This window comes from Triturus cristatus, chromosome 12 (assembly GCF_964204655.1).
Source record: "Triturus cristatus chromosome 12, aTriCri1.1, whole genome shotgun sequence".
Lineage (NCBI taxonomy): Eukaryota > Metazoa > Chordata > Amphibia > Caudata > Salamandridae > Triturus > Triturus cristatus.
In genome coordinates, this window is record NC_140595.1 from 698,651,084 (window position 1) to 698,678,347 (window position 27,264).

Consider the following 27,264-nt stretch of genomic DNA (forward strand, 5'->3'; position numbering starts at 1 on the left):
TCATGTTATGGTTGGCTGTGATAATAAAATACTTTTTTTACTAAGAAAGCAGTGGACTGGACAATTAATTTATTGCATCTGCTGTTTGATTGTTGAGTCCTGAGTACTTGCCCAGTTCACTGCCTTCCTCAGAAGCCTTTAACTGGTCACCATCATACCCAGACACTCAAGAGAGGAAAGGGTGCATTTGGTCCAGTTTAAAAAGCTACAGTAGTACAGACTCCAGGACAACATTGGCAAACAACATCAGCTACCATAGATGGTGTCCAGTAGCACTGTCCACACTGTGCACCGCCTCCCCGCCCCAAACTGGGTATGAAACTGTTCTGACAATGCCATCTGCCATGTTAGAATGATCAATTAAAAACGGGCACCAACGTGCCAACTTACACACATGTATTGATCTTCAACGAATGCATGCGTATGTATTAGAACACATGCAAGGGCATCTGCCGCCATTTCTGAATGGGTTTTCCTTGTTATAGAAAACCCATTCCAAGAATGCCAGTCATGCATGTGTCTTGACTACCATGCAATTGCTAATTTTAAAAGGCACTGGCAAAGCCAATAACTCACCTTTTTCGAACTGAGATCTCCTTGGCGTTGCTAATTCTTGTTTCTATCTGCAGCATTCCTCGATAAGAGTACAGAAAACCAAAAATGCAAATATCCCTACATAATACATAGCAATTTCCCCTGATAACCTTGTACTCCTGCCTGTGAGCTGGTAGCCTGGGAGATGCACAGGAGCTTAAAGAGGTACCTTGGCCCATATAAGGCAGATCAAAGAGCAAGGAACGAAGATGTCCCCCCCCCCCCCCTCTGCCCCCCAGAAGCCCACGGAGCTGGCACAGGGGAGGCGTGGAAGGCGGGAAGAGCCTTCAGCGCGAGGGGGCGGCTGCAGCTGTAGGTGACTCACAGTCACATGCACCGTCTCTACGCTTTAATTTCTCTCAAATTAGTGCTGCGCTAAGGCAGTCCTTTCTTTATTTCCAGTAAATGTCGGCATCCAGATTCCCCGCTCTCAATTCTAAACATCCATTTGCCGCGGAGCTTTCTGCAACCGGAAGGAATGAACACGCTTAAGCCATGCTGTGAAAATAAATGTGGCCCAACATAACGTATTATTCAGAGCAAATTAACTAATAACAGATTTGTTTCTATAGTGCAACGGTCTGATGCCTCAGTGGACTAATGCATCCACTACAGCGGCCTGTTTTCGACCTCATCATGGTCACGGTTCAAATCCCGGTCGGATAAAATGAGCACCATATAATTAGGTAACAATAAACATCTGATGCCTACGGGTGAACGTGCGCTTTACAAATGCTCGTTATGTTAAAAAAAATTCCATGTTAGTACTGCAGTACAGTGAAAATGAGCTAATAGAAACACTGTTTACTGCATTACAGATTGCATGGTAAAATGGTTTTACCAATGGCAGAAATTACACACCTTAGGTCACGGGTACTCATAGTACGGCCCATGGGCCGCCAGCGGCCGGCAAGCCTACCTTGGCGGCCCGCAGACATTGTACCTGTGTTTTTTTTCATTTTTTTAAAGAGTGTCAGCAAACACCGCCGCAGCAGCGCGGTCCCTGAGACACTCTGCTCAATGGGGGCCGGGCGATTCCAGCAATAGTCAGAGTGGAGCTGCAGGGGCGCCAAAAAGAGGTGAAATACAGTAAAGCCTCATTAACAAGTAAATGGTCTTTTAAAGACCTGTGAAGTACTCGGTGCGGCTGTGTGTGTGTGCCCGGGAAGCTGTCTCAGTCCGGGCTGCCACACGCGCGGGTGAGGTGACAGACAGAGGGAAAAAGACAGAGGGAGATAGAAGGAGGGAGACGGAGGGAGGCAGACGGAGGGAGACACAGACAGAGGGAGACAGAGAGGGAGACAGAGGGAGGGAGACAGAGGGAGACAGACGGAGACAGAGAGAGAGAGGGAGACAGAGGGAGACAGACAGAGGTAGGCAGAGGGAGAGAGAGAGGGAGGGAGGGAGACAGAAAGGGAGACAGAGGGCGAGAGACAGACAGAGGGAGACAGGGAGACAGAGGGAGAGGGAGGGAGACAGAGGGACGGAGACAGAGGGACGGAGACAGAGAGGGAGACAGAGGGCGACAGATAGAGGGAGACAGACAGAGGGAAGGAGACAGATAGAGGGAGACAGAGGGAGACATGGAGAAGGAGACAGAGGGAAGGAGACAGACAGAGGGAGACAGACAGAGGGAGGAGAGCGACAGAGGGAGGGAGATAGATAGAGGGAGATAGAGGGAGGGAGACGGAGGGAGGGAGGGAGACAGAGGGAGGGAGACAGAGACAGACAGAGGGAGACAGAGGGAGACAGAGAGAGAGGGAGACAGATGGAGGGAGACAGGGGAGGGAGACAGAGACAGACAGAGGGAGACAGAGAGAGAGGGAGACAGAGGGAGAGAGAGACAGAGGGAGAGAGAGACAGAGGGAGGGAGAGAGAGGGAGACAGAGGGAGGGAGACAGAGGGAGAGATAGAGAGGGAAGGAGGGAGATAGAGGGAGGGAGACAGAGGGACGGAGACAGAGGGAGACAGAGGGACACAGAGAGAGAGGGAGACAGAGGGAGAGAGAGGGAGACAGAGGGAGGGAGACAGAGGGAGAGAGAGAGGGAAGGAGGGAGATAGAGTGAGGGGGACAGAGGGACGGAGACAGAGGGAGACAGAGAGGGAGACAGAGGGAGACAGAGAGGGAGACAGAGGGAGACAGAGAGGGAGACAGAGGGCGACAGACAGAGGGAGACAGCGGGCGAGGGAAGGAGACAGAGGGTCAGAGACAGAGGGAGACAGAGATGGAGACAGAGGGCGACAGACAGAGGGAGACAGACAGAGGGAGGGAGGGAGACAGACAGTGGGAGACAGAGGGCGACAGACTGAGGGAGACAGTGGGAGGGAGACAGACAGAGGAAGACAGACAGAGGGAGGAGGGCGACAGAGGGAGAGAGACAGAGGGAGGGAGACAGAGAGAGAGGGAGGGAGACAGTGGCGAGTCAGGGGGAGACAGAGGGAGGGAGAGGAAGACAGAGAGGGAGACAGACAGAGGGAGACAACAGAGGGAGGTAGACAGAGGGAGGGGACAGACAGAGGGAGACAGAGAGAGACCGATAGAGAGAGAGGGAGACAGAGGGAGGGAGTCAGGGAGGGAAAGTGGGAGGGAGAGACAGACAGAGGGAGACAGAGAGACAGTGGGATGAAGATAGAGGGTTGGAGACAGAGGGAGGCATGGAGAAGGAGACAGAGGGAAGGAGACAGAGGGAAACAGACAGAGGGTGACAGACTGAGGGAGACAGTGGGAAGGAGACAGACAGAGGGAGACAGACAGAGGGAGGAGAGCGACAGAGGGAGGGAGATAGATAGAGGGAGATAGAGGGAGGGAGACGGAGGGAGGGAGGGAGACAGAGGGAGGGAGACAGAGACAGACAGAGGGAGACAGAGGGAGACAGAGAGAGAGGGAGACAGATGGAGGGAGACAGGGGAGGGAGACAGAGACAGACAGAGACAGACAGAGGGAGACAGAGAGAGAGGGAGACAGAGGGAGAGAGAGACAGAGGGAGAGAGAGACAGAGGGAGGGAGAGAGAGGGAGACAGAGGGAGGGAGACAGAGGGAGAGAGAGAGAGGGAAGGAGGGAGATAGAGGGAGGGAGACAGAGGGACGGAGACAGAGGGACGCAGAGAGAGAGGGAGACAGAGGGAGAGAGAGGGAGACAGAGGGAGGGAGACAGAGGGAGAGAGAGAGGGAAGGAGGGAGATAGAGGGAGGGGGACAGAGGGACGGAGACAGAGGGAGACAGAGAGGGAGACAGAGAGGGAGACAGAGGGAGACAGAGGGAGACAGAGAGGGAGACAGAGGGCGACAGACAGAGGGAGACAGCGGGCGAGGGAAGGAGACAGAGGGTCAGAGACAGAGGGAGACAGAGATGGAGACAGAGGGCGACAGACAGACGGAGACAGACAGAGGGAGGGAGGGAGACAGACAGAGGGAGACAGAGAGAGAGGAAGGCATGGAGAGGGAGGGAGACAGACAGTGGGAGACAGAGGGCGACAGACTGAGGGAGACAGTGGGAGGGAGACAGACAGAGGAAGACAGACAGAGGGAGGAGGGCGACAGAGGGAGAGAGACAGAGGGAGGGAGACAGAGAGAGAGGGAGGGAGACAGTGGCGAGTCAGGGGGAGACAGAGGGAGGGAGAGGAAGACAGAGAGGGAGACAGACAGAGGGAGACAACAGAGGGAGGTAGACAGAGGGAGGGAGACAGACAGAGGGAGACAGAGAGAGACAGATAGAGAGAGAGGGAGACAGAGGGAGGGAGTCAGGGAGGGAAAGGGGGAGGGAGAGACAGACAGAGGGAGACAGAGAGACAGAGGGATGAAGATAGAGGGATGGAGACAGAGGGAGACAGAGAGGGAGACAGAGAGGGAGACCGAGAGAGAGGGAGACAGAGAGAGAGGGAGACAGAGGGATGGAGACAGAGGGAGTCAGAGAGAGGGAGACAGAGGGCGACAGACAGAGGGAGACGGAGGGAGACAGAGACAGAGAGAGAGGGAGACAGACAGAGTGAGTGATACAGAGGGAGACAGAGGGAGGGAGAGAGAGAGGGAGAGAGAGAGGGAGGGAGATAGAGAGAGAGCTAGAGAGAGGGAGGGAGACAGAGAGGGAGGGAGCGAGACAGAGACAGACAGAGATAGAGACAGCGACAGATAGAGGCAGAGACAGGGACAGACAGATAGAGGCAGAGACAGACAGACAGAGACAGAGAGGGAGACAGAGGGAGGGAGACAGGGACAGACAGAGACATGGACAGACAGACAGACAGAGGCAGAGACAGGGACAGACAGAGACTAAGAGGCAGAGAGAGGGAGACGGAGAGGGAAAGGGAGATGAGGGAGACAGAGGGAGAGAGAGGGAGGGGGACAGAGGGTGACAGAGGGAGGGAGGGAGACAGAGAGAGAGGGAGACAGAGGGAGACAGAGAGAGAGGGAGACAGAAGGAGGGAGATAGAGGGAGGCAGAGGGAGGGAGTCAGGGGGAGACAGAGGGAGGGAGAGAGAGACAGACAGAGGGAGACAGAGGGAGGGAGACAGAGGGATGGAGACAGAGGGAGATAGAGAGGGAGACAGAGAGAGAGGGAGACAGAGGGACAGAGACAGAGGGTGACAGAGAGAGGGAGACAGAAACAGAGACAGACAGAGAGAGAGAGAGAGAGAGAGAGAGAGAGAGAGAGCGAGAGAGAGAGAGAGAGAGAGAGAAAGATGTGTGTATGCCGGGTCTGGTGGCTCAGTGGACAAAGGCGTCTGCTGCAGGGGCCTGTGTTCAACCTCATGGTCACTTTTTTGTTTGTTGCTCTAGACCCTTCCCCCTCCCCCACTGACCCCGCCTCCACCGGTGCGGCCCTTGGCCACAAATAACACTGTAAATTTGGCCCCCAGGGAAAGTTTGTGAGTACCGATGCCTTAGACAATCAAAATCACAATGAAAAACACCATGTCCTAATCCATATTTGCAAATTTGCAGATATACTGTTTATTGCCGTATTAGAGTGTGTGTTATGGATTACCTTTACCGTTATGTAAACAGTGTGGTCTGAAACTCAGAGAGTAAATTTTACACCAATCAACTGAACATTTTATTTACTGTCATCTCCTCTAAATGCGAATGGTAAGAGGATTTTTAGCTGTTACATTTATTAGAATATCTCTCAGAGAAAAGGATATGTGCGGCAAATTCGTTAATAATTACTCGGGAGCATTAGTGAAACCTATTTTTATTCATTTAAAAGATATCCAAATGCTCTCTACAGACTCTTAATATAACCACAGAAAATGAATGACTCATTCTAAGCAAGGAGTACGTTATACAAGCAAATGCCACTAGGTGGCAATGTCACCCAATTGTTTAAACACAGCAAAATGTAAGTTACTTCCTGCCATATTCCTTGCATCAGAGGGTTATCCACATTATGGACAGGCACATTTCAATTGCTTCTTATTATTCTATTCTTTTAAAAAAAAATGTTATACCGATTCACAAAACCATTTACGTGCGTATGGCTGGCTTTTGCATTCGAATCATCTTTTCTCGAGTGTGCAACACATTTTTTAAACACACAGAAATTGTGCTTTACTTTAGAAAGATTTACTTACAAGAATATTTTGCATGCGTAACTCTGCTCTTACGGGTAAGGAGTAGATGTTCCAGAACTGGAATGGCCGAGTTTGTGAGCACCCACAAACTTACACATTTGTAAAATCTAAGAAGTAACAAACTTACTTGTTAGATTTTTAAATACACATTGTATACTGAAAATTGAATTTTCAAATACTGTCTGGAAGTGTACCTTCAAACCTGCCACTGTCCTGGGTTTCCAGACACAGGTCTAGAAACCTTTGTAAATTCCTGAAAGCCATCAACCTTCTCCCATGCACATTAGGGAGGGAGAGATGGGTTTGAAGGACTGGAGCATTGAAGATGGCCCCAAGAGTAAAGAGAAATTACTAGTAGGTACTCGAGCCATTACCTCCTTGGAAGGGAGGGGGGTTCACATCTTGGTCCCCTTTCTCCATCTCATGAGTGTTTAACAATTTACACCATTGACGCGACTCTCAGAAGGCGCAAAGAAATAAATGACAATAAATCACATACTGTAAGCACACGTTGGTATGCACTGCACGGCATCAATTGAGGCGAACTGAACACGAGCGGCTCCTTCATTACGAAGGGGTAGGGTCGCCCCACTGCCAAAAATGATGCTCAGGAAAGCCCCAGAGATGAAGAATAAAATGGTAATAAAGTTAATTTATTACTATTTTTCATCCCCCCGTCCTGAAACGAGAGTCAGGACGGGGCGGGGCCATTGCTGCTGAGTGGCAGCACTGAGCTGTTCACTTCAGTTTAAAGTGCGCATGTTTTTTGGCCAGTTGTCTTGCGACGGCCAGCCGGACATGCACATTTTAAACTTCTCTAACTTAGGTTTCTTAGACAGCTGGGTTAGAGAAAGCCCAGGCCTCCAGTGCTTAAGAGAGCGCTGAGAGAGGCCACTCCCTTCAATTCCGGCCCTTCCTAAATGCTGGTTACCAGCATGAGAGCAGTCCCAGGATTGGTTAGGGGAATTTGCTGGAGCCCAAGGAGACAGAGCAGAACATGGACAGCAGTGAGGAGAATGTCGGATGTCATGAAGCAAGCAAGGTAAGTGGTTATTTCTTTTTATTTACACTCACCACTCACCTTGCATGCATGCAGGGCCGGACTGGCCATAGCGGGCACCGGGCAATCCCCCGGTGCGCCGCACGGGTGGGGGCCGGTTTTGGGCCCCTGGGGGCTGATTTTGTTACAGGGCCGAAATCGGCCCTGTAACAAAATCGGCTGAAAACCGGCCCAGGCAAAGAGCTCGGCGGCACCCCCAACCCCCCGCGGGGGAGGGAGGGGGGCGGCCGAGCCCTTTGCCAGGGCCGGTTTTGGTTCCCAGTCTGGCCCTGCATGCATGTACCGACCACACATTTGCACATACCCCTACTATGCCTACTTCCCAGCTGCTGCTGTAACTGAAGCCATCTGCTATAGGTCGAATCCAACACGTTGAGACAAATTCCAATCCATTCACCCTTCCAGCAGCAACTATTAATGGATGGGAACATGGAGGCACTGCCAGATCCTGTGGCCAGGTCTCCTCCATGCCTGGGTGAAGGCCCTGCGCAGAGTGAGGTTGGCTGCCCTTGGTAGGTTGGCAACAGGGCAGCCAACTTCCACCATGCACGGGGCCTTTGATTTACATATGGTAATAAAATATTACTTTATTTTAAAACAAAATCAAAACAAAGGTTAACGCAAAGTTATAGTTAGGTGACATGTTCAGTAACAACATAACTTTTTAAACTCCATAAACCACTGAATTTCACCAATTATGGTTATAGTAAGTATCTGTAACCAGTGACGGACTGGTGTAGCGGCCACCAGGCATTTCCCTGGGAGGCTGGAAGGGTGGGGTCCGGTTTTGTTACTTGGGGCTGGTTTTGCAGCGGTGATGCAATATTGGTCCCCAGTGACAAAAGCAGCAGTGCTCCACAAATGCACCCCCCCTCCACCCAGGGGCTGGTTCAACAAAATTGCCAGGGCTGCTTTGGGTTCCCAGTCCAGCCCTGACTAACTTGTGCCCTAAGGTAACTATAACTTGCCCTCTCGGCATGAACTACTAATTACGCCACATATTACATCACTCATGACATGTTCAGTGAAATCACTAATGACATCTCATTTGACATCTCAAATGACATCAATGATGACATCATTCAGTGAGTGTAAGTGTTTCGTAAAAGCTTCTGAGAGTTAAAGATATATACTAAGATACTGCATAAGTTAAAATAATATTCTTTTTTGTACCACTAAGGAGTTAAAAATTTTCCAATATAAATCATCTCAGTGGTACTATGAATGTCTGTATCAGTATGGAAGTGGGAGTCTGAGTGGCTGTGTGAGTGTGTGAGTGGGCATGTGAGTGGATGTATAGGTCAATAGGTGGGTGTGTGAGTAGCTGTATGGGTGAGAGAGTGACTATGTGAGCTGTTGTATGGATGGGTGACTGTGTGTGAGTGGCTGTATGAGTGACTGGTGGCTGTGTGAGTGGGTCTATAGGTATATGTGTGTGAGTGGCTGTGTGGGTGACTAAGTGTGGGTGTGAGTGGCTTTGTGGGTGACTGAATGGCTGTGTGAATGGCTCTATGGGTGAGTGACTTGGTGTGTAAATAAATGTATCGGTAAGTGAGTGGCTGCTTGACCGGGTGCATGGGAATTTGAGTGGGTGTGTGAGTGGCTATTTTGCACAGTAAGTATTTGTGTGAGTGGCTGTATAGATGAGTGAGTGGGTGCCTGAGCAACTGTATTGAGGTGTGAATGGGTATGTATGTGGTTTTGTGGAAGAGTGAATGGATGTGTGAGTGACTGTGTGGGTGAGGGAGTAGCTCTGTTAGTAGCTGTATGGTTGAGTGAGTGGCTGTGTGAGTGGCTGTGTGAATGGGTAGGTGAGTGGTTGTATGGGTGTGTGAGTGAGTGGGTGTATGGGTCTGTGAGTGGGTGAGTGATTGGATGTGTGAGTGGTTGTAGGAGTGAGTGTGTGTGTGTGTCAATAGTTATATGGGTCTGTGAATGGGTATGTTAGAAGTTGTGTGGTTAGGGTTATGAGAGGCTGGATGGGGGTGTGAGTGGGTGTTTTAGTAGTTCTGTGAATATTGTCATCAGTGATGTTATCAGTGATGTCATCAATGATGTTATCAATGATGTCATCAGTAATGTCACTGACCGTGTCATAAGGGAAGTAATATGTGAGGTCATAAGCAGTGCATTGCAGGGCGTATGCTTTAGTTAGCTTAGGTAACTATAACTGCTGGATTTCCTTGGTAATGTACGAGTGAAATCTGAGCCCAACTATAATGTCCCTGTAACTATTGTTTTTTTTCAGTGAATTTCTAAGGTTTTTTAAAATTCTATTTCCTAACTATAACGTCCGTGTAACCTTTGTTTTTTCAGTGGGTGTCTAAGGTTTTTTAAAGTTCTATTTCCTAAATGTAACCCGTACCCTTTGACAGTGAGTGTGTGAAATGAGTCCATGAGTGTCTCAGTAAGTCTGTAAGTGGGTTTTGAGTCTGAGTGGGTCTGTGAGTCGATGTGAGAGGGTCTGAGTGGGACTGTGAGTCGATGTGAGGGTCTGAGTACTCTCTTTTTGCCCTCTTCTGCTCGTTCTCTACTTGTTTTCTGCTCATTTTTCACTTTTATTTTGCCTCTTAATGCTCCTTTCTTATCTCTAGTTTGCCTTTTACTGCTCAATGCTGACCTTTATTTTGCTCCTTTCGACTCGTTTCTGACCTCTATCTTGCCCCTTTCTGCTTGTTAGTGACCTTTATTTTGCTTCTTCCTGCTCATTTCTGATCTCATTTTTGCCTCTTTCTACTCCTTTCTGGATTTATTTTGACTTTCTGCTCATTTCTCACCTTTATTTAGCCTCTTTCTGCTTGTCTCTGATCTCAATTTTCCCTCTTTCTGCTCATTGCTGACCTTTATTTTGCTTCTTTCTGCTTGTTTCTGACCTCTATCTTGCCTCTTCCTGCTTGTTGCTGACCTCTATTTTGCCTCTTTCTGCTTGTTTCTGATCTCATTTTTAGCTCTTTCTTCTAGTTGCTGACCTTTATTTTGCCTCTTCCTGCTTGTTTCTGATCTCATTTTTATCTCTTTATGCTAATTTTTGCACCTTAATTTGGCTCTTTCTGATCTCTATTTTGCCACTTTCTGCTCATTTCTGACCTTAATTTGGCTCTTTCTGATCTCTTTTGTAACTCTTTCTGCTCATTACTGTCCTTTAGTTTGCCTCTTTCTGCTCATTGCTGAACTTTATTCTGCCTCTTTCTGTTCCCTTCTGACCTTTATCTACCTTTTGCTGCTCTTTTCTTACCTTTATTTTGCCTCTTTCTGCTTGTTGCTGCCCTTTATTCTACCTCTTTCTGCTCATTTCTCACCTGTATCATGCCTCTTTCTGCTCGTTGCGGACCCTTTTCTGCCTCTTTCTGCTCATTTCTGACCTTTATTCTGCATCTTTCTGGTAGTTTCTGACCTTTATTCTGTCTCTTGCTGCTCGTTTCTTACCTCTATTTTGCCTCTTTCTACTAGTTTCTGACCTTTATTCAGCCTCTTTCTGCTCATTTGTCATCTTTTTGTTGGCTCTTTCTGGGAGTTGCTGACCTTTATTGTGCCTCTTTCTCAGTGCCAGAAACCGGTCCTAGGAAGCTTGTTTCCGGTCCAGGGAAGGCATGGCTTGGCAGTTCGGGGCTGGACTGTTCCCATGAGCCACAGGGTCAGACTGATTTGCATATGGCCATGTCTGAACTGGGGTGGCAGAGTGGGCTAAAGAACTGTGATGGATTAAACCCAGATCTCTTGACTGGGTGTGAGTGTTTGATTGGTTCTGATACTCCGTCCATCACCACCCCCTTTTGTACCGCTTTGTTCGCCATAAGGTGGCAGGGTATGCTCAGACGTTGAGTCCCTTGTTCACTTTGCCACTGGATTCAAGCAAGCCTGGCTGAAGACGGCTGAAATGCCAGAAACCGGCCCTAGGAAGCTTGTTTCCGGTCCAGGGAAGGCATGGCTTGGCAGTTCGGGCTGGACTGTTCCCATGAGGCACAGGGTCAGACTGATTTGCATATGGCCATGTCTGAACTGGGGTGGCAGAGTGGGCTAAAGAACGGTGATGGATTAAACCTAGATCTCTTGACTGGGTGTGAGTGTTTGATTGGTTCTGATGCTCCGTCCATCACCACCCCCTTTTGTACCACTCTTTCTCAGTGGTGGCTGGTGACATTTGAAAGTGGTGGGTGTAAAATTATTTCTGTACTGCAACGCGGCCAACGAGTGCAGCGAGCAAGCCCGAACAACCTATGGGAGGTTTGGGGGGTTCTCCCCCTGAGAAAATTTTGAAAAAAAGAGTGGATTAATGGTGCATTTTCAAGCAAATTTGAGGAAGCAGAAGGCTAATAAAGCAATATGAGCACTTAGAATATCTTCCCCCATCCATGACTTTCTGAACCATGACAGCTTGTTTCAAATCTGCCTGCACCCACTGCATGGCTGTGCCGCAAACTGTTGCATCATTACTGCCTGTTCCGACACCCACTGCATGCTACACCACAGGTGCCTGCACCATTAGCCACCTGCGCCACATCCCACAGATCTACACAAAGTCTTCTTTTATGCACATATCAATTGCAACTAGAGTTAGACCATGCCTGTACCGGAACGTCTCTGCTGTCCTGGCCCAGCTTTAATATCCTACGGCATATTCTGTGTATGTTTTTGAATGTGATGCTGTTTCTAGAAAGTGGACCGAAATGTGAGGCAATTGACTAGATGATGCTGCGAACAGACCTGCCAATGGATGACGTTAAGGGCTCATGTAATACGATGTGGAAACGGTTGTTGATAGTGAGTGGACTCCTGAAAGTCTCTGCTTTGAACTATTTCTTTGAAATTTGAAGATGTGTGTTATCAGCTGCCGCGAGATTTCATTACTGATCCCATGCTGTGAGATTCCAAGAAGAGTCCTATATAGGACATACATTTAAAAAAAAAAATACCCAAAAGGAAAAACGGCTTTGAAATCGCCTTCTTGATATGAAAAAGAACTGCTGATTGACAGCACACGCTGCATAAGTCAAAGTCCTCTGTTTTCCTTGACAGCAGAAAATGATTAGTAATGGCAGCAACGCGCTGAGTTCTCACACTGTTAAACTCGTGCTGGCATGTGCCGCAGGTGCTCCCCGTCATGCCCACTTCAGATCAAAGTCTTTTAAAGCGTTGCCTACTGTAAAGCCAAACCGGCCTTGCATGATGAATGTCAAATATATGCTATTTCAGATAAAGAATTGTATCATGTTCTTAACAGTGCTTCATTCTGACATCGCTGGCCTTAGCTGTCTAATATGCTGCAGTTTATTTTACTGGCACAAAGGAAAACGTAATTGGACCATTAGAAAGAATGTGTAGTTTTAAACTGGATACAAACAGCATATGCAGTTGTTAGCATTAACTAAGAGCAGAACGCTAATTGACTGCCTCTGTTTACATGGTGTTTACCTTCACATCCCGGGAGAGTGCCTCCTCGCTCCTCGAGGAGAGATTACACCATCAGCAGCACTCTGTCGCAAAGCCTTGGATGTCAGTGCGTCCTGGAATGGTAGCTGGCAATGTCTGCATAGTGCCAACCATGAGGCCTGCAGGGAGGTGACACTTTTGGTGTATTTGTTAGGAGCCATGATCGACCCTAAGGGCTTTGTGGAGCTGAAATCGCTGATGTTTATTGTTATCGACCTTGCGAGGATGGAGGCCTGAGTTGATTAGCTATGATTTGATCCCGTGATGGTGTCAAACACAGACGCTTCCTGTACGTATTTTAAGCCATCACTCTCCTCTTCCCCCTCCCAACCCTGAGCCGAAAGGGTTGCGGTGCTTTCATTTTAGATACTAAACATGTACACAAAACCACCTGGTACGGCACTTACCCAGAGTTGTCCGTTCAAATTCATTCATCCATTTCCTTGTTACGCATACAAACTCAATGAATACATAAACACATTTTGATATGCCTTTCATTGTAAGGAAAAATATCACAGTCCGGCGTGAAAAATTAAATGAGTGTTTTCGATGGCGAGCTAAGCAAGAGGTCCCAGAAGAGAAAAGGCGCCAGAAGCAACGGGAGAAAAAAGCATTGACAAGGTATAATGCCATTATGCACACAGCGTCGTGGCAGGATTTCAAAATGACATTTAATCCAGAATGTCAGCGATAAGAGTCAGCACAAGAAGCAGACTCGTGGGGGAGGTACCAGGCACACCAAAACCATCCATGACAAGAAACGGGCCTAGCCCCAAAAAAGCAGCCACAGAGGAGGAACCCCACGTCATAGGACATCGACAACACCATGACACCAAAAATCACCACAGGATGAGAGACTAAAATATTCAAAACAATCAGCCACTTGGGAATGTCACCAGGTGGGACAAAAACCACCCTTGGGCTGGAAGATATGATGAACCACCAGAAGTAACCATGGGGAGAAATGCCACCTCATAGGATGAGAGACCACAAGAAGTAGCTACAAATGAGAGACACCACGCAAAACTAATACAAGAAAAACAGATAGAGGAGAGACACCCGGCAACACCAAAACCCGCAGTGTAAGGAGTAGAGACACGACCGTCACCAAAAATTACTTTGAAACGAAAGACTCACAGCCTTGTGAGATGCATTGAAGCGAATATAAGAACGGAGATAGATATCCAGCAACATAACAAGCAGTTGCGACTCGCAATACTCACGCGGGGGGGTGGACGTTAAAATTAAAATAAAATGATAAAATTATATGAAAACTTACCTGACCGGGTCCACGCAGCCTCAGCTCATGGGCCGGGTCCAGCATGCTCCCTAGTCCCTCCCCTCCTGTAAGCCAATCACAACGCTGCAATGGCAGCGTTGTGATTGGTGGGAAGTCCCGTACGGCACCCAGACATTTTCTCTATGGAGGCTGCATGCAACCTACATAGAGAAAATGTAGAGTGAGTGGCCGCCGCTGCTCTTTCTACTTGTTTCTAACCTTTATTTTGCCCCTTTCTGCTCATTTCTGACCTTTATTCTTTCTCTTGCTGCTCGTTTCTCACCTTTATTTTGCCTCTTTCCCCTCTTTTCACCCAGGATCACGGAGGAGTCTCCAGGCTGCGGAAGCCGGCTTTGCTCTCATAGACAAGGAGCTGCTAAACATGCAGCTCCCTATCTGTGAGAGCAATTGTTTCATCTGTTTCCTTGACAGCTGGCAGGGAATCAGTTGAAAACTTGGCTTCTAGAAAGCGAGAGCATTATGTCAGCTTTCTCTTGCTCTAAGCGGAGTATTTGTTCTGACTTGGAGGGAGCTATCAGAGCTCCTGCCAAGTCAAAGCAAACAGCTATGTCCCAAGGGTGGGCATCCAGGTACATAGCAGGAGCTGGCCCTGGCTCACCCAAGGGCCATTATTGGCTCCAGGATGGAGGCTGCGTGCCCCCCACCTTTCCCATTCATGAGCCTCCCCGGGTCCCCGGGGCGGAGTACAGCCCGGCAGGGGGTCCACATAGCCTCCCTCCTTCATTAAATAAACAGAAATCCCCAGGGAGGAGGTGGTCACCAGGGCATGGGGGGGCCATGAGGCCCTCTGCTCCATATTTAAGTGAGCTCCGATCCGAGGAGGTGGTGGTCCCCAGGACTCGGGGGGGGAGTCCGCGAGGCTCCCCAAGCAATTAAAATGTAGCTCAGAGGAGGTGGTGGTCCCCGGGGGTGGGGATCCATGTGGCCCCCGTCGCTTAATAAAATTAGCACCGGGAGGTGGTAGGCCATGGGCCTCACTAGAGCCTATGCAGGGGGGTGCCCAGTCTACAATTTAAATAAAGCCCCGGGGAGGTGGTGGACCCTGAAGCTCTAAAAGCCTCAGGAGGCAGGTCCTTTGTGTCTCCTCCTTTTTTTTTAATAAAATAGCCCTGGGACATGGACCACTGGGAGGCCCTTTTCAAAACAAGCGTGGGATCCTGCGCTTGTTTAATTTTGCCACAAATATACGCATTTTGCAGCAAATTGGTGCTTTTTAGGCCTGGTGGGGTCCCTCTGGTACCCCATGACCAAATTTAGGGGGTCAGAGTATTCCTACCCTGCCCCTTTTTATTTTTTTTAAGATGATTTTTGGGGGTCTCGGCTGAAGCAGAGTACCAAGCTGGCTGCCAACACTTCATGGTTAAAATCTACCTTCCTGCCAAATTCAGTGTAATTCCGTCCAGTGGTTCGGGCTGCAGGTGTGTCTAAAGGTTCTTCTGGGAATTATTGTTGGAGACGCACTTTTTTTTACCCCCTTCCTTTTTCTCAGACCCCACTTCACGAATCACCTCAAAACTTTCCAAGCACAACAAGATTCACAGGGGCTCTTTTTTTATTTTTTTTATTTCATGAAGATTCGTCAAACGGCTCCAAAGTTATAGGCAAGTCAAAAAACACTTTTCCTATGAAAACATGGTCCTAACTATAACTCCCTACTGGCAACCGCCAGTAGGTACTTATAGTTAGGACCTATTTTCCATAGGAAATCCGCAACATTCTATTCCCAATAAGTCTGGCGCCGGTTGACGAATCCTCGCAAAATTTTCCAAACTTTTGGCCAGCTCCGCTCCGCTCCTACCCCGAAAGTTTTGTGGTGATCCGTCAAGCGGGGGCCGAGAAAAAAGGGGGGTCCCTAAACACGTTTTCCCCATGCAATTTCCCATGGGATCTGTTGTCGCAGCTACAGCCCGAACCGCTGAACGGAATGACACCAAATTTGGCAAAGAGGTAGTCCCCAGTTCAGACTCGTGCCTTTTGCATATATGGTGTGAATCCGTTCAGTGGTTCCTGAGAAAATTAGAGTAAAAAGTACATATATATCTATGGCCTCGGAGGATCCACGCACCCTATCCGCACCGTAAGCGCACCCTCCCCGAACCAAGCGCGCACCCTCCCGATTGCGCGCTGAATGCTAATTGGCTGTCGAGTGTCTCTCTACATTCGAAATCAGGAACTGTTGGCAGACATTTTCTGCCTATGTAGAAGCGAGGCTGAAGAAGCAAGGGGAAAAAGTGTGTAAAACATACAAAGGAAATACTCTAACCCTTTAGAGGTGCTTAGGGGGTACCAGAAGGACCCCCTGGGGCCCCGTTTAAAAAAAAAAATACGGTGAAATGCGCGAAATCTCGCGGTGGGTTAGCGGATCCAAGGGAAAAAAAATGAAATTGTTGGGAGATAAAGATTAACCTTAAGTGTTTTGTTCTTGAGTGGCTCTAAAAAGAGCCGTTGTGTTCAATCAGAGTTTTTGGTACTTATAAGTAAGTACCTATACAGAGTCTAAAGTTGTTGAGGAAGACTCTGTTTCCTTCATCAGTAAAGTGTACTCCATCTCTCCTATACATCTCTTGCATATGAAAGCGCAGATTGTTATTGTAAATGGACTCCATTCTGTAGTCTCTGAGAAAAGCAGAAACAGATTTATTCACATGTTTCCTAGCTTTCTCAATCTGTGGACAAAAATGATTGGACTAGTTCCATTTCTGCCTTTGGCATATGTTAGAATACACAAAGGCAGTTTTAGGGAAAAGTGAAATCAGTTCTGCAAAGGTGTCCTTCATAAGCATTTCCAGACCTACCCCAGTCAAAGTGCCTAGGTCATTGCCACCACAGTGCACTATTATGAGGTCAGGGTGTTGGATTTGCATGAAGGATTTCACCAGTGGCATCAATTGGTGCCACTTTAACCCTCTCTGTCCAATCCATTTAATGTCTACATTTGGCAAACCTAGGTCCTTGTGAATGCCTTTGTTTTCTGCATACCTTTGGCTCCAGAAAATGTAGCTGTGTCCCACAATCCACACTGTAAGCATCTTGTAAGGAGGTCTGGATGCACTCAGATGGTCTCTCTAAATGAAATGGCAGTTTAGAAAGTAAGATGTTTCTAAAATGGTGGCTAAGATGCAAGTTTGAAAAAAGACAAGAAATCATTGGTTGTTTGACAACCTTCTACACTGAAAGGTAGGGTGCATATTTCTGTTTTTTAAATGCATTATTCTTATTGGTTAACAAAAACTGATTGTAAGGAACATTATATATGATAAGCTGATATGTTGAGAAGTCAAGCACGCTTGCTGTCTTGATTAGCAACATTGTGTGTGCTGAACTTCTGACCTGTGTCCTCAGTACAGTGTTCCATGACATGTTTCTATGGTAACGGGCAGAAGGCAGATTGGGGGAAGGGTTGAAGTTTATGTCATTTGAAAAGGGTTGAAATGTTTAACCAATAGAAATGTGTGTTTGCTTTTGAATTTATGTGGGAAGGAGTGTGATTTGATGTTTACATGTATATGTGTGGAAAAAGAGAGGGAAACTTTGCCATTCTTTGGTTCTGCTGACAGGTGCACAGTGCAGAGATTCTGTATAAGAAAATCTGGTGTGTGACTGATATCTGGTGTGTGACTGATATACTTCTTAATCTACAAAACATCTTGAAAGGTGAGTTATTTAATTGTGAGGGGATGTATATAGACTATTTTGATTTTAATCAGACTAATGTATTTCTTCTGCTAAAGTGTAGGGAGTACCTTTTTTCTCTACAATCTTATTGACAGTGTGTGTGCATGTAGATACCATTCTGTGATAAGCATTTGTGTTTTTCATGTGTTTGCAGACAGATAACTGTGCAGTTTTTATATTTTGGGAGAATTAAAAACCAGACATTGTTTATGAATTTATGAAAGGAGTTTCTATACTAAAATGTAGTACTTCTTCTAGATGAAAAAATGTGTTTTGGTATAGTGCAAGGGATAGTGTTGTTTGTCTAGAATCACACTGTGAGTCTGTGTGCATTTGTGAACCACTGTGAGAGAAGCGTTTGGTAACATTGTCTATTTGCTGACAGATAAGTGTTTTAAAACATGTCATGTTGTCAAGTTTTAATAGCATTAGAAGCCAGTCTTTGCTTCTGCGTAGATTAAATGAGTCAGGCATTGACACTAAAGTGCAGTTGTGAAATATGTAGATTGTGTGCAGTACCTTTACCACTTTCACTGTAGTGAATACGTTTTGGTAAACTCCTAGGGATAGTGGTGCTTGTCTAGAATCACACTGTGAGTCTGTGTGCATTTGGGAACCACTGTGAGAGAACTGTTTGGTAACATCGTGTATTTGCTGACAGATAAATGTTTTAAAACCTGTCATGTTGTCAAGTTTTAGTAGCATTAGAAGACAGTTATGGCTTATGCTTTCATTAAATGAGTTAGGTATTGACAGTAAAGTGTAGTTGTGAAATATGTAGATTGTGTGCATTTCCTTTCCCACTTTCAGTGTGGTGAATGAGTTTTGGTATATTCCTAGGGATAGTGGTGATTGTCTAGAAGCACACTGTGAGTCTGTGTGCATTTGGGAACCACTGTGAGAGAACTGTTTGGTAACATCGTGTATTTGCTGACAGATAGATGTTTTAAAACCTGTCATGTTGTCAAGTTTTAGTAGCATTAGAAGACAGTTATGGCTTATGCTTTCATTAAATGAGTTAGGTATTGACAGTAAAGTGTAGTTGTGAAATATGTAGATTGTGTGCATTTCCTTTCCCACTTTCAGTGTAGTGAATGAGTTTTGGTATATTCCTAGGGATAGTGGTGATTGTCTAGAAGCACACTGTGAGTCTGTGTGCATTTGGGAACCACTGTGAGATAACTTTTTTAAAACTTGTCATGTTGTCAAGTTTTAGTAGTATTAGAAGCAAGTCTTTTCTTATGCGTTGATTAAATGAGTCAGGTATTGACACTAAAGTGCAGTCGAGAAATATGTAGATTATGTGCAGTTCCCTTACCACTTTCACTGTAGTGAATGAGGTTTGGTAAACTCCTAGTGATAGTGTTACTTGTCTAGAATCACACTGTGAGTTTGTGTGCATTTGGGAACCACTGTGAGAGAAGCATTTGGTAACATTATGTATTTGGTGGCAGCAAAGTGTTTTTAAACCTGTCATGTTGTCAAGTTTTAGTAGCATTAGAAGGCAGTGTTTGCTTATGCATTGAAAAAATGAATCATGCTTTGACACTAAAGTGCAGTACCATGTAGTATTGTCTTCACTGCACCAGAACTGAAAATTTAAAATTTTTACCCAGGTACTGTCCTAGAAGTAGTCTGATGATTTAGTTAGTTTCTAGTACTTATGTTGTGAACCATTCATTACCAAATACACTGCTTCAAATGTCTATGCAGTATGCATGAAGTTCTCTAACCACCTATTCAGTTGTTTTTCACGCCTTCAATTCCCTAGTCAGCATGCATACACTTCCAGGAAACACCCTGTCACTGCCTTTGCAGTGTTCTAGTGACCCATTCAGCACCATGTAGTAATCCATTCACTGTGCCAAAACCCAAACACACTTATAAATTCACCAAGACACTCTCTTTCCAGTACTCTAATGATTCAGTCACTGCCTAAGTATTCATGCAGTGAGCCAGGCCTTAGCACATGGACTGCTTCAAACCCCTATCTACTATGCATGCAGTCTTTTCTAACCACCTAGACACTTGTCTTTCACACTTTCAATTCCCTAGTCAGTATCCATACAGACCAGCAAACATCCTGTCACTGCCTTTGCACTCTTCTAGTGACCCATTCAGTACCAAGTACTAATCCATTCCCTGCGCCAAAATCCTACCACTTATAAACTCACCCAGGCACTCTCCTTGCAGTACTCTAATCATTTAATCAGTATCCAAATAGTATTGGAGTGAGACAGGCCTTAACATATGGATGGATTTAAACATTTGTCCAGTATGCATGTAGGTCTCTAATCACCTACACACTTGTTTTTCACACCATCAATACCCATGTCAGTATTCATACACTTCTAGGAAACACCCTGTCACTCACTCAGTTTGTTTCCTTATAGTATTGTAATCATTCAGTCAGTTAGCATGTAGTCTTTTAGTGAGGTAGGCTTTAGGGCATGAACTGCTTCAAAGTAGTATGCACTATGTATGTAGTGTTTTAATCATCGTCACACTTGTGGTTCAGGGACATAGTTTCTTAGTCAGTTTTTATATAAAATGTATTTTTACAGTAATAGAATAGTATACATTTGCAAGTTATTAATATACTTTTATTTGTGATTCTTTTTTACAGATACTGTTTTTCAACGTTAAAATAGAGAAATTATGCCAGAAAAAAAAGAACAAGAAAAGAGCAGAGACAGGAGGATTATTTGAAGAAACATCAACCACAAGTATTGAATGTACAAGATAATGTGGCTAAAAGGAAAAAATCTTCTGGTAAGATCACGAAGCAATTTATTAAAAATGTTTGAAAGAGCAAACAGAATGTAAAGAATGCTCCAGTTTCACCGATTTTTTTAAGTAAGAAAAAAATCTAATTAGGAGGAAAAGTAAAAAAGCAAATGTTCAGTCAAAGGAGATAAAGTATGGTAAAAAGAAGACAAAATCAGTATAAGGAATTACGCAAAAAAAATATTTTACAAGAGAGTAGTGAATAATTTGCTGAAAGATGTGAAGAAATATAAAAAGAGCTTTATTTTATAAAAAGAAGAAGCATATTGAAAGCATTGTGGAGAAGGCTTTTGAAGTAAAAAGGAAACTGTTTATTCTATTATTAAACAGAATTCGATCACTAGATAAACCAATATATGTTATGAAGGCCAAAAGTAGGAGGAAAAGAATTATTAAAAAAAACATTTTTGTGATGTTTTTTTGGGAGAATGGAAACACAGTTCTAGTTCAGAGCCTTTTTTTAATGAAGAGAGTTATTCACTAAGTGAAAAATTATTGTATGCAGTTGACACCAGTGGTAGAGGTTATGAAGTTAGTGATGGCTGTCCAATGGAGAAAGAGAAAATGGTTGAAAGAAATGCAGAAGAAGTGATAGCTGATGAAGTTTTAGGGAGACGTGCTAAAAATCCTGTGTACACTTGGGATTGCAGTAGTGTTTGCAGTGTACGACAGGAATCTATTGAAAAATTATGTCGTTTTTTACGAACCTATAGTAAAAAAAATGTAAAACAAAAGATTAAGCTGTTGCAAGGACTAGACCATTGCAGAGTGAGAAAACATACTGGTTTGCAAGGTCATTCTCTGGCTTGTCTTTCTAGGAAAGTTTGTGAAAGTGTTTTTCACCATTTCGGAATGCTGGCAGTACATCATACTCAAATGCGGAAGTTAGTGAGAAGGTTCTATTATGCAAAAAGTCCAGCACTAAAGTTAAGTGAGTTGAACAGTGCTCTTTTGCGTGGGTCAGTATCAGATGGGAAGCAGGTCTGTGAGGATATTGAGTTTTGTTACTTTGGGCCTCAGCAAGAGAGTGAAGAAACTGACACATTAGTAGAACAAAATGTTGAAGACAATGTAGAACCCGTAGTTACAGAAACATTTGAGGATGAAATCACAAAGTTAAGGTAATTTCAGGTGAAAGACCAAATGTTTCTTGTATTTGTTGTCGGCGAAGTCACTATAAAAATCAGACTAGGGGTGTCAATCTGTACTTAAAGAGTGAAATAGAAGATAATGATAAGTGGATGGAATTTGCAACTTATTTGCTGGTAGAGGATTGTTTTGATTTGGGATCTGAGCAGCGTATTTGCAAATATTGTTATAATAAATTAGATGAGAATAAAATGCCTGCTAGAGCTGTTCATAATACTCTAGAGTTGGTTGCTATTCCTCCAGAGCTGATAGATTTAAATACGTATGAGTCTATTCTGATACAATGTGTTCACCCATTTCAGGCTATTGTTCGTATGGAGCCCAAAACAAGTAAATTACCTCCATCAGAGTTGCAAAGAGGATTGAAAGGAAGAGTTGTGTATTTACCATTAGATTTAAGGAAAAATGTTGAAACCATTGGTGTAGATCATGCAGAAAATGAGCCACTAGTCATTCTGGTTAATGGTGTTCCTACTAAGAATAAGAAAATATGGCAAGAGTTAGTGGATGTTAGAAAAGTGCAAAAGGCATCATTGTATCTGTTAAAAAATAATGAGTACTATAGAAATGTGTTTGTTGGAGAAGAAGAAATAGATTTAGCAGAAGATAGTGAAACATTAAGTGGACAAATTGAAAAAGTGGACATGTCCAGATGTGAAGAGATCTATGAACATTACAGTGTACATCCACTTCATTCCAAAGAGGTGATGGGGAATACGATTGAGTTGTTTCAAATGAAAAAAGCAACTGGAAGTCCCATGAGTGTATGGGAAGAGAGCTTGGAAGCTCGTTGTTTCCCGCAGTTGTTTCCAACAGGAAAAGGTGGACGATATGATGAACGTCCTGTGCAGATTCCTGCATCTGAATATCGGACAACAAGATTATATGAAGAAGATCCAAGATTTCGACAATGTATCCCTTATATGTTTCATCTTCTGTTTGAAAGTGACTTGTATGGACTTTCATATGCAGTAAATCACATTTTAAAAACTGGAATGCATCTTCAAAATGTAACTGCAAAGGATTTTATGGATAAAGTGCATCAGAGAGTTGATCATTTAGAATCTCAGTTGATTAATCTGATGGCATGTCAGCGTGGGACTAATGAATATTGGTACCGTCGACATGGAGAACTGATATGCTACGGAACTTGGGAACTCCTACATGGTTTGTTACACTAAGCTGTTCTGAGTATGCTTGGGATGATTTACTTGAATTTATTCGAGAGGCAAATTGCAATATAAAAAATATTGAATACAAGACACCTGGAGAATTGTGCTCTTTGGATCCTGTCAATGTATGCAGATATTTCAATCATAGATTTGAAGCTATGGTGTCTTTCATCTGCAATAAAAAGAATCCTCCTCTTGGAGAAGTTGTGGATTTCTTTTGGAGAAAGGAGTATCAAGCAAGAGGTGCTCCTCATATACATATGTTGTTATGGGTCAAGGATGCACCCAAATTTGGAACAGATTCAGATGAAACTGTTTTGTCTTTCATTGAAGATTATGCTACATGTGCTCTTCCAAATAGTAGAGAAGAGAAAAACTTAAAACAAGTCTTACGATTTCAAAGCCATAGGTGTGGAAAATACTCTCGACAAAAGTACAAGTCAAAGGATAAGTTCTACACCAAATGTCGTTTTGGATTTCCACGTCCTGTATTATCCAAAGGAAGAGTGAAGTTTTATGTCAGCTGTACGACATACCATCACAAGAAAGTCTCCGAAAAACACCTACAACTTAAGAAGAAGCGAAGAATCAAAATACATAAATGACTACAATCCAGTTATTTTATCCACGTGGAACGCTAACATGGATATTCAGTATGTTGCGGACAATTCCATTGCTGTTGCTCGATATGTAACGTCTTACATTACTAAATCAGAAAAGACTGAATTGAAAGAAATGTGGGAAGAGATTTCTCACGAGAAGAGTCTAAGTAAGAAATTATACAGTTTTAGTTTGAAGATGTTATTGCATCGTGAAATTGGAGCATATGAATGTTCAGATCGGTTATCATCTGCAAGTCTATATTCCAAAAGTAGAAGAATCATTTGGGTGAGTCTAGGTCTTGCAGGAATGTGAAATCGGGTACTGAAATCTGTTAAAGAAATTGAATATTTAGCAGAAAATGAGCCAGAAAGTACAGTTATTTTGAAAACCAATATTTTGGACACATACTATCCAAAGAGAAGTCATCATCTTGAGAACATGTGTCATTATGAAGTGCTGCAAAATTACACTTTTAAACGGAATATTACAGAGAACATCAACGATGGAAAATATGGAGTGATTGGTTCCAAAGGATGTCTGGTGAAACAAAGGAAAGGAAATATAATTAATCACAGAAAACTGAGTTGTGACACTGCTGACAAAAGGGAATTTGACTATTTAGCCCTTTTGTAAGTGTTCAAACCATGGCGTTCTGAACTGGAATTACTTGGAGATTTTCCCAGCTATGAAGATTCATTTAATGCTTGTAAAGATAGCATACAATGTAGTGCTTTTGCAAATTATGTGAAAATGTTGAATGATGAAATTGATCAAGAAGCTACAATTGCAGCTGAGATTGCTAGAGACAGTTCTCAAGACAGTCAAAGTTCTGCTGTACTGAGTCAAGCTCCACTAGGACAACCAATTGTTGAAAATGAAGCAGCGATTGCAATGAATGAGGTGGAAACAGCAATGTATCAAGCACAAGAAGATGCAATACAGTTAGGAAACTTGGAAGAGCAACTACATTTTGAACAGAAAGAAATATATCAGCAAGTGAAAGAGCAGATTGACCATGGATTACTTCATGAAAAGAAAGGATGCTCATGTACATCATTTCAACCTATCCGAATGTATGTGAGTGGTCAAGCTGGAACAGGAAAGAGTTTCTTAATTAAAGTAATTACAAGTTATCTGCAAAAAAAAACTGAGTCACATTTGTCTTGTGTTGTCACTGCTCCAACTGGGTTGGCAGCACATAACATTAAAGGAATTACTTTACATCGTTTACTAATGCTGCCAGTAGAGCATGAGCACAAATTGGAATACCACAAGCTATCTGGAGAAGCTTGTTGTGAAGTTTCAAGAGTGCTGAAGAAAATGAAACTTCTCATTATTGATGAGGTGAGCATGGTTTCAAACTTGATGCTTGCCTTTGTGCACTTAAAAATGCAGCAAATTCTTAAAACAGAGTATGACGTGTTATTTGGAGGAAAACACGTCATAGTTTTTGGAGATCTACTGCAACTGACACCGGTAAAAGGACAACCGGTATTTAAAACACTTGCCCATGAAGATACCAGAAAGTCTCTTGGCAATGTTGGTAATGTGAACATTTGGAGTAATTTTGAATACAAGGAACTAACAACAAATATGCAACAGGCAAATGATGCTGAATATGGAACTATTCTTAAAGATATAAGAATTGGAATTCTATCAAAAAAAGGGAAAGAAGCTTTGGAGAGTCGATTACTTTGCAATGTCTTTCCAAATGAAAATGCAGTTGCTGCAAAAGTGTACGTGGAAATTGCTAAAAAAAAGTCAGTGATTTGCTTAATGCCGACACTGCGTGAGTGTTCAATATTCTACGAAGAATTATTAAAATTGGAAAATGAAGAAATTGTGAAAATGGAAGCCATCGATAAAATACTACATGAAGGAATCACTATTATTTTGACGGGTAAGTTGAAATCAAAACTAGATTGTTTAGAAAAAAAAATATCTAAAACTGCTGGTTTGGAAAAGACACTGTATGTGTGTGTAAACTGTCGAGTAATTTTAAGGCGTAATTTGGATGTAGAGAAAGGTTTAGTTAATGGTGCAATGGGCAAAGTGGTGGATTTTGTGAATTATCAGAAAAAAGAAGGAATTGAATTTTTAAAAATTTAAATTTGATCAGATTGATGAAGTTAAAGAAATCGGTCGTTGTTCAGTTCGTTTTTTGCTTGTTAAAGATTTATATGTCCGTAGGAAACAATTTCCATTTTCTTTGGCATATGCAGTGACTATTCATAAATCTCAAGGATTAAGTGTAGACAGTGCATTGGTGAACATTGGATCTACTTATTTAAAGAGGGTATGGCATATGTTGCTTTGTCGCGAGCCAGAAAATTATCTGGTTTGTTTTTGATTGATTTTTATGAGACAAAGGTTACTGCAGATGCAAACTGTTTAAAAGAGTATAATAGGTTAAGAAGGGTGTATGCTCCAAATTTAGGTCAATATCCTGTATTTGAAAAGCGTATGGTTGGTCGAAAAAGAAGGTTAGAGAATATCTGCTCTCAAGGTATCAAGAAAAGAAAAGAAGAAGATAATGTTGTGATTGCAGGTAAAAAGAAATTGGACACTGTTGAAGAGATTGTTGGTTATCATTTTGAAAATAGTTCTGGTGTCAACTGCTATGCTAATGTAGTGGTTAATGTTGTTTTTTATCTGGAAGGTTTGCAAGCACATATTATGCAGAATCGGCAAAAAAGATTTTGTTCTCTGTTGCATTCTGTTTATGAAAAATTGACAACAGATAGAAGTAAAATACAATCTGTTTCAGATGTTCGTAATCTTTTGGATGTGTGTTTTGGTTCTACACAATTTACACAAAATATCCAACAAGATGCTCAGGAATTTTTAATGTATATGCTTACAATTTTTGAAAATGAAGATGTAGAAATAGAAAATATTTTTGGCCTTTCTTACAAATGGGAATATTATTGTGAAAATTGCATGTATACATGTACCACCAATGTAGACACTGAGAGATTTCTGTATTTAACATTACCAGACTGTAAATCAGTGTCTTTCAATAAATTAGTGAAAGGTGCAATTCAAAACATGGAGTGTAGCCATTGTAAATCAGAAATGTTATCCACATTATTTTTAAGAAAATATGGAGAATACATAATTTTAATGATTCAACATTGTACAGCTGACGGAAGAAAATTGCATACTTTAATAAAACAATTTGTAGCAGCACAACTATCAATATCAGGAAGGACTTTTGTAGCAATTGCAATAATTTTCCATGATGGTCCTTCCACCACATCTGGGCATTACACTGCCTATCTAAAATGTGACAAAGGCTGGACACTTTGTAATGATGCCCAGTTGGTTTTCAAACAACGTTTGCCTAGTGAATTACCAAATTCCAACCTAATATTTTTAAAGCCAAAGTTTTAGGAAAATAATTCACTCTCTGAGGAATTTATTATTATAATTTAATAGGACTACCATTGGACAATTTACATAAAGAAGAAGTGCTAAAATACCATTTGGCCTCAAGGAAAGGTATTTTTTTGAATTATGGACTTTTTGGTGGTCATTTGTTCGGTGATTATTTTAATGCGGCAACATTTACAGTTTTTATAAGTTAAAGTTATAAAATGTTGTAATCTGTAAGCATTTCATATATGTATGATTTGTATTTTCTGGTATTTTACTGAGAATAGTATGTTGGGTTTTTTGTAACAATCTTTCTGATTGTTTTTTTTTTTTTTGCCCGCTGTTAAGTGATGAGTACTATTGAAATCACTATTTCTAGTGAAATTCAATATACTCTGAGAACAGCAAAAAAGGCAAAGAACCGGGGCGATATATGTGAACCTCCTATTATACCCTCCCTTGACGACCACTTGATGAACTGAAACCAAATGCATGTACTGGAGATGTGACTCTTTTAGCGAAATGAAACTCACTAACGCCTGGGCAGAT

The 27,264-nt window shown here is 43.5% G+C and overlaps 1 protein-coding gene and 1 long non-coding RNA gene across 4 annotated transcripts in view; both read right to left on the reverse strand.

The window, feature by feature from the left end:
• Positions 1–27,264, reverse strand: part of LOC146780128 (diacylglycerol O-acyltransferase 2-like) — a 156,577-nt gene that overhangs the window by 72,239 nt on the left and 57,074 nt on the right. The window lies entirely within an intron of this gene.
• Positions 9,035–12,233, reverse strand: LOC146780129 (uncharacterized). The gene is made up of 3 exons (XR_014972124.1): positions 10,312–12,233; positions 9,962–10,258; positions 9,035–9,925 (listed from the first exon to the last, which is right to left on the reverse strand). It is a non-coding gene; the product is annotated as an uncharacterized LOC146780129 (long non-coding RNA).